This window comes from Eptatretus burgeri, chromosome 1 (genome assembly GCF_056783735.1).
Source record: "Eptatretus burgeri isolate ZD-2024b chromosome 1, Ebu_testis_v1, whole genome shotgun sequence".
Taxonomy (NCBI): domain Eukaryota; kingdom Metazoa; phylum Chordata; class Myxini; order Myxiniformes; family Myxinidae; genus Eptatretus; species Eptatretus burgeri.
The window spans coordinates 104,438,132-104,445,631 of NC_140961.1; the positions used below are offsets into that span (position 1 = coordinate 104,438,132).

A 7,500-nucleotide genomic window follows, 5' to 3' on the forward strand; every position below is an offset into this window, starting at 1 on the left:
GTAGGTATTTAGATTTGTTTACTGTCGAGGAAGTTCTTATACTCCCTAATGTTACTTTCTCAAAAAAGACCGATATGAAACTTATTGGTTAAATTTGCAATATTTTATCCTCGAAAGTTTTAAGGGTATCCCAATTACCTGAATGATGGTTCTTTTTTTTCCATCCCAAAATGTTTGACACACAATGTGTCAACAAGCTATTTTTCTTTCATGGCAACCATATGAGATCATTGTGTAGAGTAACAATCGGACTTCCATACGACACGATTCCCTTCTCAGTCTACAAGCGGTAGATCGATTGTTTTCCAGGGAAGAATGAAATATGCTGAAAATTACTCCACATAGTCGTCTCCTTCTCTTCCATGTTCATATAGCATTGACAATGTGTCACTTGATGCAAAGAAAAAAATAGCATGAAATCTGTGTGGGTGGGGTAGGAGTTCCATCTATATATATTAGATGAGATTGGAGATTATATTAGAGCGATGGGGATGAGTGAAGTGCAAAAATAGAATAAACAATATGATACCATACGAGTCATGCCAAAGACTTTAAAAATGGGATGCCTTGCTTGATGCTGAGGATTTTATAAGAATAGTGGGCCCGTTGATCCATTGGCCAAATTTTCATTGGTCTTCACAGTCTTGTAGCATACCTATGTACCTGCTGCAGTGCTTGAAACTTTAGCTTGCCTTTCAGCAAGCCCTGATGTGCTTGAGCCAGGGCAGGGATTAAATGCCCTTTATTATTTATTGCCAAATGATACTTATATTACTATTACCGTAGTTAATATTATTAGTGTTAATTATTATATGCTTTGTGACAATGTTATCATTGTATATTTGTTATTTATTTTGTAATTAGAATGCCATGCTGTGGAAGGGTGCATTAAGATGTTCTATACACCTTAACACGGCGTGCATTTAAAACATGGGAATTCTTCAGGGTTCTTTGTAGTTAATTAGCCGAATCAACTAAGGAGATCATGATGATCATTTCGGTGTATCACACTCCACGTTAGAAAGCTCCAGTACAACTCCACGAAAAACAGGCCTCATACAACAAACAGGCGCGCACACGCGCACGCACACACACACACACACACACACACACACACACACACACACACACACACACACACACACACACACACACACACACCACACCCATTTGTAGTTGATAAGAGCACAGACAATCCCCATAGGTTGGCATCCATGGATATGAGGAAATGACCCACTGAGTGCGGTGAGAAAGGTAGCGCCATTGTTATGATGTTGCTCGTACCCAGAGTACCCCAAGAAATGGCGGCACTTCCTCCAAGCTCAGTGATTGTTTGTCTCGTCTCACACTCCTGTGTACTGTGTTGTGTCTCAATGATTAGCCTGTGTGTACGTGGGTGTGTGTGTGTACGTGTGTGTCTGTTTGGTTGTTATCTCCATATGCGGGTTTCAGAGGTGGAACACAGTTCTCGTAGGTCTCAAAGTATCCACCTTCATTTCCGTAAAGGGGGGGGCGGGGGGGGCATGATTCATGGACCAAGCTGTGAGGTTTTGTTCTCAAAATTTTGTTCTGAGGGCTCTTTTTCAGGATCGTCACTGAGCCCCGGACAGCTTCCAAATGCTATTTGTTTGTATTAATATCCACAGGGATGTTTTTAAGATCCCCACACGGTTCTTCTTCATCATTACCATGCTCCAATAATCACTGGCACAAATTTGGCACACTTCTGATTCCAGGGTCTTTCACTTCATTTTTGAGGTCTTGATATTTGGTCATTGTCTTTATTTCTGTATCGTTTCAGCCAAAATCGCTGGGTACTAATACCCCAATTAGCAATGACAATTTTTTTCTCTTTTTATTCCTAATTACTATATCTGGTTGCACTGCTTTGTTTTCTATGTTCACGCTCGATGGGATCATCAGCTCGTATTTGAGTATTACTTCCTTGTTCTCAATTATCGCTTTTCGTTCATGTTTCCATGAGTTTTGTGGCACTGGGATAATGAAGTTTTTGCACATCTGCTAGTGGATTACTTGATAAACTGTTGTGCCTTTGTGTGTACAGCTGTTCTGACATGAGTTTTTTACATCTTGATAAGAAGTGGCTCGTGCTTTGTTTCTACATTGCAGAACCTACACTTGTGCAGAACGTACACTTTTCTGATTCAGTCCTGCCATTTTCTTAAAGCCATTCGTGTAGTGTCCTTGATCTTGGGCATTTATAATGATTCGTTCTGCATCGCAATTGAGCTGACATCTTCTTTGCCATTCCAATGAGCCTTCTTTGTCTATGCCCAATCTGTCCAACCCACATATATATATATATATATATATATATATATATATATATATATATATATATATATATATATATATATATATATATATATATATATATATATATATATGTATGTCTTCTTGCTCTTTTGTCATTCTCCCAGTTGTCAGTATATATCTCTTGATATCTCACTTTATATTTTTCTTTCGTCTTTTTTTGCAATCAATGGGACTATATATTCATTGCCGTTTCGGTTTCATGTGTGACATCTTGCATTTGTAACTGTGTTTGGAAAATTTTTGCTCGTGGGTTAGGGATACCTTATCTGGCATGCGGTCTTCGTGTTTACATACAAATTGGATTCTGTCGTCTGTTGAACTTTTCACTCACTCAGCCAATCATACAGTTGTCATTCTGTGCACTTGGTGAAGCTCCATCAGGCAGCTACCTCGTCTTGGCAGGTATATTCACGGTAAGTACTGATTATTTTTTTGTGGAACATTTTGTGGATGGTGTAGAGTTTCCTTGTTTTGATGTTTAGTTTGTTGATTTGTGTTTGTGGCAAGTTTATTATTCTGTAGCTGCATTGGAATGCTGGTATTGCTGATTGGTTGATGGCTCTGATTTTGTTTCTCGGGGTGAGATATGTTTTCAGGATCAGCCTCGTTCAATGCAGCTATTATTTGGTAATTGTTTTGGACATTTGTTTGTGACATATTTGGCCCTCTTCAACTCCGACATATTTGTATGATGCTATATTCTCTTGTTCTTGAATTGTTGTGGTTCAGTCAATTTTTTGTGTGTGTTGTCCATTTTTGGTGGTTTACTTGTAAGAATGTGCACTTGTATTGGCACACTTATCTAGGCCAAATTCCATTCTACTGTTGTCGGAATACTGTTTCACTAATTTCAGTTGTTCTACCAATATTTCATCGTTTGGCGGAAAGAGTTTTAGATCATCCATGCACAGTAGATGTCACCTTTCTTGTCTCTTTGGACACTCTTATTGGACATGAGGATGTATCTGTGTCCTTGCTCATTTATGAGGTTGATCAGTACATCCAGGGCCAGGCAAAACAGGAGGGGCAAAAGGCTATCACCCTGGAAGGTCCCGTGATGTATCTTCACTTCTGGTATTTTGATCAGATTTCCATTGGAGTGCTGCAGTATCATTGTGGTATTGTATAGCTCCATTGCTTTCTCAGTAAGTTTGATTATTTGGGGATTGATCCTGTACAATTGCATGCATTATATCATCCAGTGTGTGTGTGTGTGTGTGTGTGCATGTGCGTGTGCGTGTGCGTGTGCGTGTGCGTGTGCGTGTGTGTGTGAGAGAGAGCCCAACTAAGAGACTTAGATCCTGTAAGAAAAAAACAATTCATGAAATCAAATGGCTGTTTGATTGAGATGTGTTAACCATTGTGGCAGGCAAGGGGAAGCTGATGTTTCAGATGTTCTGTTGATTTCATCCATTGTTTACCTGTCCGCTGATGCAAGTCGACACTCGTCTGCACCAGCAACACCTGAGACTACATTTTCTCTTTCCTAAAATGCAAAATTGGTGGACGGGCACTTGGAAAAAATGTATTATTGGTTGGCTATGCTTTTTTTCCTTTTCTTCTTTGACATATGGAGCCCAATAGCCCATTAAATGATTGAGCTCTTGTAGAATTATTGGACCTCTTCTTCGACAGACACACACACACACACACACACACACACACACACACACACACACACGTAAGGTATTTCTGCTGTGAGTGGGGTAGGTGTGTGCTTTTTGTTGGTATGTGGTGTGGGTATATTCTGTTGGTATGTGGTGTGGGTATTTTCTGTTGGTGTGTTTGTGAGTGTTTTTTTTTCTGTCCTCCATATCTTTTTTCTTCTGTCCTCCAGCTCTCTTTCTTTCTGTCCTTCACCTCTCTCCCTTTCTTTTCCTTTGTCTATGGAGGGGTGAATCTTGCAAATAGTTTCTGGAAGGCTCACTTGGCTGCACCTGGATGGATTTGAGGGTAGTGGAGTAGTGGCTGAAACTCGAATCCTATCCAGGTTCCTCCTGATCACTCCATCTTTGTCCGTTTGGGTTCCTCCTGATACTCCATTGCTGTATTTGGGCAGTTATTTGACTTATGAAATAAGGTTAGTTTTATACGCTAAATGCACAATGGCAAACGTGTCATTACCATATTCATTGCATCATCACGGCGGCCAATCCTCATATATCTCAAAAATCTTACATTAAAATTTCTCTTAGAGATGGTTAGCTACAAATATGAACAACTGAGATCTGCACGAAAACTGTACCAGCCATAGCCACATTGGAAAGATTTTTTTTCCAAACAAATTCACAACTCGTTTTTCCACATCGCCATCATGCACATCATCGCCAACTTAAATAAATACGGGTTTTTAATGAAAATCAAATATTTACAATGGTAATAATTCAAGGTGTAATAATAAAAACAGAATGTAAGGTAAACTAAATCGAATTTCCTATTTGAGGGGCCTCCACACTCAGACACAAAAATGGACAACAGGAAAAGAATAAAGAAAAGAAAAATACTCCCTTTCTCCTGGCACTTATCTTTGGGTCCAGAAGTGATGTTGTCGGACTTTACGATCGAACCGCATGATCTCTCGTGGTGGGAAATGCACAGGAGGCAATTCGGAGACTGTATTCAACGTCAGGGCTCACGAACCGCAGTGTAGCTTCTCCTAACGAGTGAGTATGCCGACCGTTCCTCTCTTGCACCTGGTCTATTCACAACAATGGCCCACATGACAAGACGATTTCTGAGACCCCGTGATCAGGCCTCGAGGCACGCTCTCCTTCCCTCCTCAGAAACGTACACACTTCACGGCTCAGCCGAACAGTGGATGGCTAGCGTCTTTCTCCAGCACGCGGGCAAATTCACACAGCACGAACATGAGAATCATGCAGCCTTCTTCGTCCTGTCGAGGAGAAGCAAGCGTAATGCCCTTCTCTTCCAACCGCCACCTCCTCATTCACGTCACAGTCTCGACCACGTCCCTCACACCTAAAACTCAACCCAACTAAACAATCTCCTCTTCCTCCTCGCTTCTAATGTCATGCCCATCAATCATCCACTTCCAGGCATGGCTTTGTTGGCATGAAACTGGGAAGGTGGGGCTTCTGCCTGCTCGGCACATTTGGCCCGCTTGTTGTTTTTTAAGGACATGATTCCTGTTATTGCTGGCTTGTAAATGCAAAAACGTAGGAAAAGGTCACAGGGGGTAATTACATACTGGGACAAATTAGTCTTCGACCCAACCTAATTAACACAGTACCATCCCCCGTGTAGTGACAAGTAAAACTTTACCTCATAGTTTCCCTACTTAATTTACATAGAGATGTCTCCTACACGTCCATGGACCAAGCAAATATACAATCCTATCTTTCCTATGAAATTCCTCCATCTACCCACACAACCATAACAGTATGCTTAAATGGATTAGTTTGATGAATTTATGATTTTTTAATGCAATATGTGTTACCTACTTGAGCTCTCCCCCTCCTTTTGACGTAGGTCCCTCATGGCCTTAATCCAGGCCTGCCTGTGACTCCTGTGTGTTTCATTGAGGCACCCATCCTCCATTATTTTCCTCTAGAAAACAGAAGCCTGTTGCTTACATGAGGTTTCAGACCTTGCAACTCTTTAATGGAGGGCAAAATGTGCACGAGTTTAGCACAGCACTTCCCAAAAGTCAGATGTAATATATTTTCAGATGAAGACACAAGCTGTTTTTTATATTTTTTATAAAAGGCATTGCAACTTCATGGTGTGCAGTCCATAAGTTTCATCAATGCTGCACATTAAATTAGAGTGATGGGGATCCATTATCCATGGAAGAAAGCAAAAAAGCACAGCAACCCAAGAATTGCATTACTTTGATTTTATAACAAATATGAAAGAGTAGACATTGCCTCAGGCAACGTTTCATCCATGGCCCATGAACTTCCTCAGGTCTTGATCCTTTTGCACCTAAGTATCATCGGCTCGAAACCCCCCTTCGTTTCTGTGCGTACGTAATAAATAGATGCCCCCCGAGCAGGACTGCAGTGACCGATCTGCACAAGACGTATATGGCTATGGCTTGTACATGTTGTATGAAGGGCACTGAAAATGCTATATGAACAAGATACTCACAATTTTCCAGGAAATACCATCTTTTTATTTTTCAATAAATATGTGTATACAATGAGTTAGAAAAGATGTTTTTCTTTATGAACAATATATGCTTATATTAACATTTGAGAACTAATTGAAATCCCGAAAGATAATAAGACAGCTGGTAAGGTGAATCCTCATCTCATATACGTTGAAAAGAATCAAGAAAATGATTTATCCTTAGCACTCAGAATGGACATTATTACACATCCTCATATCCAGAGTTTATCCAGTAACCTGGGTGATATTTTATGTGTTTGAGTTTGGTACCACTGCAACTTGGGAATACATAATCACCCAATAAATATAATATTAACATCTGGACTTGGAACACAGATCTTTGGGGATGTGAAGTTAACGTCCTGTGCAATGTTGAGCTACCAGCTCCAATGCTGAACATTTTCCAATGTCTTTGGTCCTGAGAGCCTGCAAGGTGTACATAATTGCTCCCTAGTCATTTGGAACTTGCATTGCTATATTATTTCATCTGTCAGGGTAAAACCCATAGGTTGTCATAACAAATAGTCTATGCAAGAGACCTTAGCCTTTATAATAAACACGGCGTCCCCTATAGCACTCGTTGTACCTGAGGAATGTGCAAGAGTACACACCCAGCCTGCCTGCATTCCCCAGATGATCTACAGTCAGGAGCTTGCATCGCACGGTTAATTTTTTTGTTTTTCTTTTATTCTAGTGGCAGATTATTTTTCAAACACAGTTTTGACTCACAAGTACTACATTGGTGGAGGGGGTGTAAAGTGTGCAGGCATGCAGACTGAATGTTCACTTCCTCATGCCAAACTGAGCACCGCTTGGGTGCTGAAGTCTTGATGCCGTTTAAATTATTCTTTTTTGAAAAATTGCCTTTTGTAATCCAAATCAGCAGAATGAGAAGCCAAAGGTCAAGTTTTCATTCTGATCGAATCGTCATCTGAGCTTACCAACAGTGCTATCAGGATGACGATTCCTGGTTTAATTGTTTCAGTGTACCGGTTTAATCCAGAATTTATGCTCGATAGTCCTTTTGAGTCA

General features: G+C 40.5%; 1 protein-coding gene across 7 annotated transcripts in view; it reads right to left on the minus strand.

Annotated features, from left to right (window-relative positions):
- Positions 1–6,034: 6,034 nt before the first annotated feature.
- The window catches only part of LOC147035098 (uncharacterized), a 48,935-nt gene continuing 47,469 nt past the window's right edge, over positions 6,035–7,500 (minus strand). For 5 of the 7 annotated variants that reach the window (XR_015061304.1, XR_015061303.1, XR_015061302.1 and 2 more), the window contains one exon: positions 6,399–6,894. The gene's annotated coding sequence lies outside the window, so the exon portion shown is untranslated. Of the gene's footprint in view, positions 6,369–6,398; positions 6,895–7,500 lie in introns of those variants that run through there. The other 2 variants (XR_015061305.1, XM_085893553.1) reach the window with 1 other exon arrangement.